The following is an 8,953-nucleotide window of genomic DNA, read 5'->3' as shown; positions in this document are numbered from 1 at the left end:
GTATTTTTCTAGAAAGCTGTCCATGTCCTCTAGCTTATCCAGTTTGTTAGTATATAATTTTTCATAGTATTCTCTAATAATGCTTTGTATCTCTGTGGTGTCCGTGGTGATTTTTCCTCTCTCATTTCTGATTCTGTTTATGTATGTAGACCCTCATTTTTCTTGAGAAGTCTGCGTAGGGGTTTATCTATTTTGTTTATTTTGTCAAAGAACCAGCTCCTGCTTTCATCGATTCTTTCTTTTGTTTTATTCTTCTCAATTTTATTTAATTCTGCTCTAATCTTCATTATATGCCTGCTTCTACTGACTTTGGGCCTCATTTATTCTTCTCTTTTTAGTTTCATAAATTGTGAGGTTAGACTGCTCATATGGGATTCTTCTTCTTTCCTGAGGTAGGCCTGTATTGCAATATACTTTCCTCTTAGCACAGCCTTGGCTGCATCCCACAGATTTTACGGTGTTGAATCATTGTTGTCCTTTGTCTCCCTATATTGCTTGATCTCTGTTTTTATTTGGTTATTGATCCATTGGTTATTTAGGAGCATGTTGTGAAGCCTCCATGTGTTTGTGGGACTTTTCATTTTCTTTGCCTAATTTATTTCTAGTTTCATACCTTTCTGGTCGAACAAACTGGTTAGTACAATTTCAATCTTTTTGAATTTAGCGAGGCTCTTTTTGTGGCCTAGGATATGGTCCATTCTTGAAAATGTTCCATGTGCACTTGAGAAGAATGTGTATTCTGCTGCTTTTGGGTGTAGAGTTCTGTAGATGTGTCTTAGGTCCATCTGTTCTAATGTGTTGTTCAGTGCTTCTGTGTCCTTACTTATTTTCTGTCTGGTTGATCTGTCCTTCAGAGTGAGTGGAGTGTTGGAGTCTCATAGAATGAATGCATTGCATTCTATTTCCCCTTTTAATTCTGTTAGTATTTCTTTCACATATGTAGGTTCTCCTGTGTTGAGTGCATAGATATTTATACTGGTTATATTTTCTTGTTGGATTGATCCCTTTATCATTACATGATATCCTTCTTTGTCTCTTGAGACTTTGTTTTGAAGTCTACTTTGTCTGATACAGGTACTGCAACTCCCGCTTATTTCTCTCTATTAGCTGCATGAAATATCTTTTTCCATCCCTTCACTTTTAGTCTGTGTATATCTTTGGGTTTAAAGTGAGTCTCTTGTAGGCAGCATATAGGTGGGTCTTGCTTTTTATCCATTCAGTGACTCTATGTCTTTTGATGGGTGCATTCAGAATATTTACATTTAGGGAGATAGTCCCTAGGTATGTACTTATTGCCATTGCAGGCTTTAGATTTGTGGTTACCAGAGGTTCAAGGGTAACTTCCTTACTATCTAAGAGTCTAACTTAACTCACTTAATATGCTATTACAAACACAGTCTAAAGGTTCTTTTTTTCTCCTCCTTTTCTTCCTCCTCTATTCTTTATATATTAGGTATCATATTCTATACTCTTTATCTATCCCTTCATTGACTTTGGAGATAATTCATTTAATCTTGCCTAGTCATTAGCTGTTCTACTTTCTTTACTGTGGTTTTACCACCTCTGATGACACCTAGTATACCTTACGAATCCTTCCATCTATAGAAGTCCATCCAAAATATACTGTAGAGGCAGTTTGTGGGAGGTAAATTCTCTCAGCTGTTGCTTATCTGGAAATTGTTTAATCCCTCCTTCAAATTTAAATGATAACCCAGCTGGATAAAGTATTCTTGGTTCGAGGCCCTTCTGTTTCATTTCATTAAATACATCATGCCACTCCCTTCTGGCCTGTAAAGTTTCTGCTGAGAATTCTGATGATAGCCTGATGGGCTTTCCTTTGTAAGTCATCTTATTTCTCTCTCTGGCTGCTTTTAATAGTCTGTCCTTATCCCTAACCTTTGCTGTTTTAATTCCTATATGTCTTGATGTTGTCTTCCTTGGGTCCCTCATGTTGGGAGATCTGTGGATCTCCATGGCCTGAGAGACTATCTCCTCCCCAAGACTGGGGAACTTTTCAACAATTACCTCCTCAAAGACACTTTCTATCCATTTTTCTCTCTGTTCTTCTTCTGGTACCCCTATAATGCAAATATTCTTCAGTTTGAATTGGTCACACAGTTCTCTCAATATTCTTTCATTCTTAGAGATCCTTTTTTCTCTCTGTGCCTCAGCTTCTTTGTATTCCTCTTCTCTAATTTGTATTTCATTTATCATCTCCTCCACCATATCTAATCTCCTTTTAAAACTTTCCATTGTATGTTTCATTTCTGATACTGTGTTTAGTAATGATTAGATCTCCAACCAGTTCTCCCTGAGTTCTTGAATATTTTTCTGTACCTCCATGAGGATGTTAATGATTTTTATTTTGAAATCCCTTTCAGGCAGATTCATGAAGCCAATTTCATTTGAATCTTTCTCAGGGGTTGTATTCATATTCATAATTTTACTCTGAACCAGGTTCCTTTGACATTTCATATTTGTATATGGCACCCTCTAGTGCTCAGAAGCTCTACTCTCTGGAGCTGCTCAGCCCCTGAAGCAATGTTGGGGGTTGAAGGGGAGTGGTATTGGTGCTTGGGGGGAGGAAAGAGCTGTTCCTGCTTCCCAGCTCCTGTGCCTGTTTCCACTGCCAGAACCAGTGAGCCGAACACACAGGTATAACGCTCTACGCTTTGCAATTGTAGTTGCTGTAGACAGGGCTTCCCTCTGGCTGGTTGAATGCAAGGGTTGGGTTTGACGGTTTGCAAGCCAGGTGGGGCTGGCTGGGAGAAAGGCGCAGTAGGCTGCTTATCACAGAGGTGGTCCTTGGAGCTGTGTAGCCATGCAGGGAGCTGGAGTTCCTGAAGATCGTGAAAGCTGCCAACCTGCTGGGCAGAGTGCACCTAGACAATTTTGTCTGCCTCTCCTTTCTCCTGCACAATAAGCTCTGTGCAATCCTTGGCCCTTTAGCAGCCCTCTTGCTGTTTGGAAGTCTCTCACATTACCCAGCTTTCTTTTGTCCCAGAGTAGCCAGATAGGGATCCCTACTTTCCACAAGCGACTGGAATCTCAGTCAGTCCAGGTATTCTGCCTGTCTTAGCTCTCCAACCCCCTAATCATGAGAGTACCATGAAAACATCATGAAATGTATGTTTGTGCTACCATATCAGATCTCCAGAGTTAGGCATTCAGCAGTCCCAGGCCTCCACTCCCTCCCTGCTCCTCAGTGGCACCTGACTGCCAGTGAGGTCACTTCTCTCTTGGCCTCTTCTTTGAGACACTGCACCCTGTTAGGCAGGAAAATAGATATGAGTGGGATGGAAAGGGAATAAGGCCAGGAAAAAACCCACTAAAAATGACCCAAAGTGAATCAGTTAAAGCTCAAAAAGCCAGGACCAACTTGACCTGGAATGTTTGAATATTCCCCAGAGAAAGGAGGGTACCTCAGCAGAGCCCATGGCTTTATTGTGTTAATCAAGCATGCCCAGCTTATTTTTTTAACTTTACCTACATGCTTTTTTTTTTTCCTCCTTTGGCACTAATCAAGTAGTATGCAATCTGGGCAATTAATAATGGCAAGCAAGCCCAGCAAAAACAACATAGTCACAGGCAGGAAGAATTCCATCTAAAAAATAAGATTGCATTTTAATACCCAGGATGTTAAGAAGTAAGATTCTTAACTTACTCTCTAGCAAACAGACAATAACTCAGCCCACCTTGGGGGCCAGGCAGGCAGTCTTGTTTGATATGCTCCCAGACCAAGAAGGCTGGGCTCCCAGGGAGAAATCACAGCAGGAAGTTGCTTGTGTTAAGTTAGTTCTAAGTATTTTTCAAAGACCACCTAACAGGTCTGCAGCCCCAGCCCTTAGTCACATTCCTGAAGAATCCTTAAAAGGGGGAACCCCCAACCTCTCAGGGCACTCCTCTCCCTGAGGTCACCTGCACTTTCTAAGTGCATAAACTTTTCACTTTAAACTCTCTCTTTTCAACCTTTCAGGGTGCTTCTCTCTGAGATTGACTGCACTTTTTCTGTAAGTAATTTTAAATAAAACTTTTCCTCTGCTTCACTGCTGTGTCTCTGCCTTTCAATTCTTTTTTGCAGTGGGGCCAAGGGCCAAGGGAAATACACAACACTCCCCCAACAACCCCACCCCATCTTCAAGGAATACGCAGGTCACCCTTACTAGAGAGACTTGTGACTTACCAGAGGTTCCAGGTCCAGCAAAGCCCTGGGCAGGTGCTGAGGATGCCCCAGAGGAGAGGCTGCTGCCTGATGCACCCACTACAGGGGCAGGGGTGTTCTGACCAAAGGTGGGTGTGGATATGCCTGGAATGGAGAGACCGCAAAGAACTGTGACAACTAGGCCCACAAGAAGAAGGTGTCAAAGCAGGCAGTAATGAACTGGGGGAAGTCTGCTTGCAAATACATCCCCACAGGATCCCTTAGCCTGCACTGCTGTCTGGCTCACCCCTCGGTAAGGAAGCACATGGGGTGACAGGGTCCTAACCCCTGTGCTCCACGTGAGCTGGAGCTCACCCTCCACCACCACCAGTTGCAGCAGAGCACAAGCCCCTTAGCTGCCCTTTGGCCACCTGAGGAAGAGAACCTTTGCACTCCCTTGGCCACCACAGCACAGCTGAGGAGGACACTGAGTGGACCTCCCTTCTCTCATGACTAATGTTATGTCTCTTCCCCATTTGCCTGCTCCCTCTCCTCTAATTCACCGCAGCCCTACACCACAGTCAGCCCCCATCCTCCCACAGGCCCACTCGATCTCGATCTCCTGCACACTTTTGCCCTCATGGCGCCTCCTACCCAGTGCTGGGCTACCCTCCACAGTGGCTCTCTGGGAAGATCCTCTCACATGTATCTGTATCTTTCTAGGCCTAAGGTGGGGTGGGTGTCCCCCAAGGTGCTGACCTTGCATGCAATCTTCCCCCCGACCTGGCCTCTGGGGGTCACACCTTATTGCAACCAGGAACTGATCCTCCCCCAGATCTCGGATGTGAGCACAGTGCTGTCCCTGCTCCCATGCCAATCACACCCACTCCAGATCCTCTGCCTCATCAGGGCCTGTAGTCAGCCCCCTGCCCCTCCTGCTCCCTGTGCCATTTAACCAGGTTGGGTTCACTCTCTATCCACTTATTTTAGATCCACACCTCAAGACTGAATGTTGCTTGGCAGACATAACTGTGCTGACCAGCCTTGCTTCAAATTCCTAACCACAATTTCCCAGACTTCACAACTTCCCAGCACGGCTCTCACATGTCATTTTCTCCCCCTCTCCAAAATGACTACTGAGAGAGGCCCTCCTTGGTACACATCTCCCCCTAACGTGCTCTTATGTACAGTGAAGAAAACAGAAGCTACCTGGGCCCAAACCCCTTATCATGCATCTTCCACATGGCAAATAAATCACTTCCTTCAGCCCGAAATTCTATGGTGACTTCCCTTAGTACTTTAATAAAGCATTTTAAAAGGCCATGAATGAATTTCTTTCTGCCTGTTTCTTAGTGTCATTTTATCCCACTTTCCTTTTTAAACCTCTAGCCACACCTGGCTTTTCTCTGCTCTTGAAAATATTAGGCTCCTGTCTACCTCTGTGCCTTTGCCCCTGTGCCTGCAACGCCCTCAGCCCCAGCCGCTGTCCCAGCTCCCAACTCTGGAACTACGGCCATGGCCTCAGTTTGCTATTGTCTCAGAAAGGCTTCTGCTGTCTACCTTTTTTGCAGTGGGGACAAGGGCCAAGGAAAATACTCCTCCGGTCATGAGTTACACGGCTACCTGACGCTGCTTACAGATAACATCTGTGATAACATCTGTCTCTTCACCACAGTGTACAGCTCTGAGAGCAGAGACCATGTCGGCACTTAAAACAGTGCCTGGAACTGCAGACCGAGCCCATTCCAAATCTCACCTGCAAACACAGACATGTTCTGAGGTGTGCCAGCCACGTGGAAGGGAAAGGGTGTGCTCTGGCCAGCTGCACCCAGGGAATTCTGACTCAGACCTCCCTAGGAGCCGTTCCACCAGTGCTCCCACTCTGTCCTGCGCCAAAGCCGAACACCCCAGCGGTGGAGATGCTGTGGGGGCAGGCACGCTCATCCCAAAGCTCCCACTGCCAGCGGGGCCTGCTGACACCCCAGACATGAAGGCAATGAGATGGTGCTGCCAAACACTTAGTTACTGGTCCTGCTGCTGGTGGTCTGGGTTGTAGCTCCACAGCCTGAGGTGGTGGCTACAAAAAAGGAGGAAACATGGATCATTGTCTAACCCCATACACAAAAGTAAATTCAAAATGGATCAAAGACCTGAATGTAAGCCATGAAACCATAAAACTCTGAGAAAAAATCATGGGCAAAAATCTCTTGGACATAAACATGAGAGAATTCTTCATGAACATATCTCCCCAGACAAGGGAAACAATAGCAAAAATGAACAAATGGGACTATACCAAGCTGAAAAGCTTCTGTACAGCAAAGGACACCATCAATAGAACAAAAAGGCATCCTACAGTATGGGAGAATATATTCACAAATGACAGATCTGATAAAGGATTGACATCCAAAATATATAAGGAGCTCACACACCTCAACAAACAAAAGGCAAATAATCCAACTAAAAAATGGTCAGAGGAGCTGAACAGACAGTTCTCCAAAGAAGGAACTCAGACGGCCAACAGACACATGAAAAGATGCTCCACATCGCTTGTCATGAGAGAAATGAAAATTAAAACCACAATAAGATATCACCTCACACCAGTAAGGATCGCCACCATCCAAAGGACAAAGAACAACAAATGTTTGTGAGGTTGTGGAGAAAGGGGAACCCTCCTACACTGTTGGTGGGAATGTAAATTTGTTCAACCATTATGGAAAGCAATATGGAGGTTCCTCTAAAAGCTCAAAATAGAAATACCATTTGACCCAGGAATTCCACTTCTAGGAATTTACCATAAGAATGCAGCACTCCAGTTTTAAAAAGACAGATGCACCCCTATGTTTATCGCTGCACTATTTACAATAGCGAAGATATGGAAGCAACCTAAATGTCCTTCAGTAGATGAATGGATAAAGAAGATGTGGTACATATACAAAATGGAAGATTACTCAGCCATAAGAAAAAAACAGATCCTACCATTCACAACAACATGGATGGAGCTAGAGGGTATTATGCTCAGTGAAATAAGCCAGGCAGAGAAAGACAAGTACCAAATGATTTCACTCATATGTGGAGTATAAAAACAAAGAAAAATGGAAGGAACAAAACAGCAGCAGAATCACAGAACCCAACAAAGGACTAACAGTTACCAAAGGGAAAGGGACTGGGGAGGATGGGTGGGAAGGGAGGGAGAAGGGTGGAAGAAGAAAGCCGGCCTTACCATTAACATGTATAATGAGGGGATGGGCATGGGGAGGCCTGTGCAACACAGAGAACACAAGTAGTGATTTTGCAGCATCTTACTACACTGATGGACAGTGACAAATGGGGTATGTGGGGGGGTCTTCGTGGAGGGGGGAGTGTAGTAAACATGGTTCTTCATGCAATTGAAGATTAATGGTAACAAAATTTTAAAAAAGGAGGAAGGAGCTGTGGTACAGCCAAAGGCTGGCTTGGTGCAAGAGCGGGTGACAAAGAGAGGCAGTGGGTTTCAACTCACGAAAACCTGACCACACAGCACTGCCAAAGGCTGGCTATGGTGGAGCCAGGGCTGCTGATCTTTCAAAAGGAAAGGAGCTGCTGAAGCTGGGGGCCAGGGATAGCTTGGCAGCCCTAATCTGCTATCCATCAGTGGCCCCGAACATGGGCTGTGGGGTGACTCCAGGATAGGAAGGAATGGGGGGCCTGGTGCCAGAACAAAAGGGAATGTTGAAGGCTGGGGTGGCAGTGCTGCTGAATGTCAGTGCAGGATGGCTCGGGGCAACAGGGGTGGAGGTTGTGAGGGTGCCACCAAAGCCACCAAAACTGGCAGTACTGCTGCCACCAGCTGTCTGGATGGCACCAGTCAGGGACTGGCCGAATGTGATGGCTGTTGTTGGAGCAGATGTGGCCAGCGCCTTGCCAAACTGGAGTATGGAGCCCATGGCTGGGCAGAGCTGGCAGCAGAGGCAAGGGGGAACCCAAAGAGGACAGGCTGGGCAGTGGAAGCAGTGGGGCTGGTCATGCTGCTTGCAGTGCTGGTCACAATGCTCGCACCAAAGCCAAAGACAGGATTCTGGGTGGAGTCTGCAGCTGTGCCGGTGGTGGTCCCCCAAGCCACTGCTGAGGGGACACTGACACTGGCCTGGCCAGGGAACAGAGGGGCATTCATGCTAGTGCCTGATGTAGTCTGACTGTAGGAGAAAGGAGTTGACAAGGGCAAAGATGTAGGTAGCCCTGTGCTGCTAAAAAAGGACTGAAAGTGAGGGGAGGCTGCTGGTAGTCAGGGTGTGGGCAGAGCTGGAAGATGCCACCTTTGTGACATGGGAATGGCTGAATGGCACAGGACCCTCATTCCCACTTTTAGGTGGAGCCACAAAGATGGGCTTGAACATGGGATGTGCTGAAGACACAGCAGGAGCTGCCAAGGCAGAAGGGTTAGCAGGTGGGCTGCTCGGTGTTCCAAATGGAACACTGGGGTTCAGGGTGGGGCCTGGGGCAGGCGGGGCCTGGGGTTTGGCAGATGTCTCAGCCTGAGAGGCCAGAGGTGACTTGGTGGTATCACAGGCTGGTATTGCGGGAGAGGCAGGGGTCAGCCCCGAGAAAGTTTCTGTGGACCTGGAGTCTGAGGATGGCTGGGCAGGGACCTTGGCTGTGAAGAGTCAAGAGGGCCCAGAAGGCCTGGTGTCATCAGGGGCGAACAGGCATTGGGGGTGGCTGTCAGACAGGAAAATACATATGAGCGGGGTGGAAAGAGAATAGGGTCAGTAAAGCCCCCTAGAAAGGTTAACCAGTTAAAACTAGAAATCCAGAAAAGACTCAGAGTTAGTGAGT

The 8,953-nt window shown here is 46.4% G+C and overlaps 1 pseudogene; it reads right to left on the bottom strand.

Annotated features, from left to right (window-relative positions):
- Nucleotides 1-7,674: 7,674 nt before the first annotated feature.
- Nucleotides 7,675-8,291, bottom strand: LOC140843845 (putative nuclear envelope pore membrane protein POM 121B; annotated as a pseudogene).
- Between the last annotated feature and the right edge of the window lie 662 nt (nucleotides 8,292-8,953).

Source organism: Manis javanica, chromosome 10 (genome assembly GCF_040802235.1).
Source record: "Manis javanica isolate MJ-LG chromosome 10, MJ_LKY, whole genome shotgun sequence".
Taxonomy (NCBI): Eukaryota; Metazoa; Chordata; class Mammalia; order Pholidota; family Manidae; genus Manis; species Manis javanica.
Note: the sequence above shows the minus strand (reverse complement) of the source record. Positions and strands in the feature narration are given on the sequence as shown.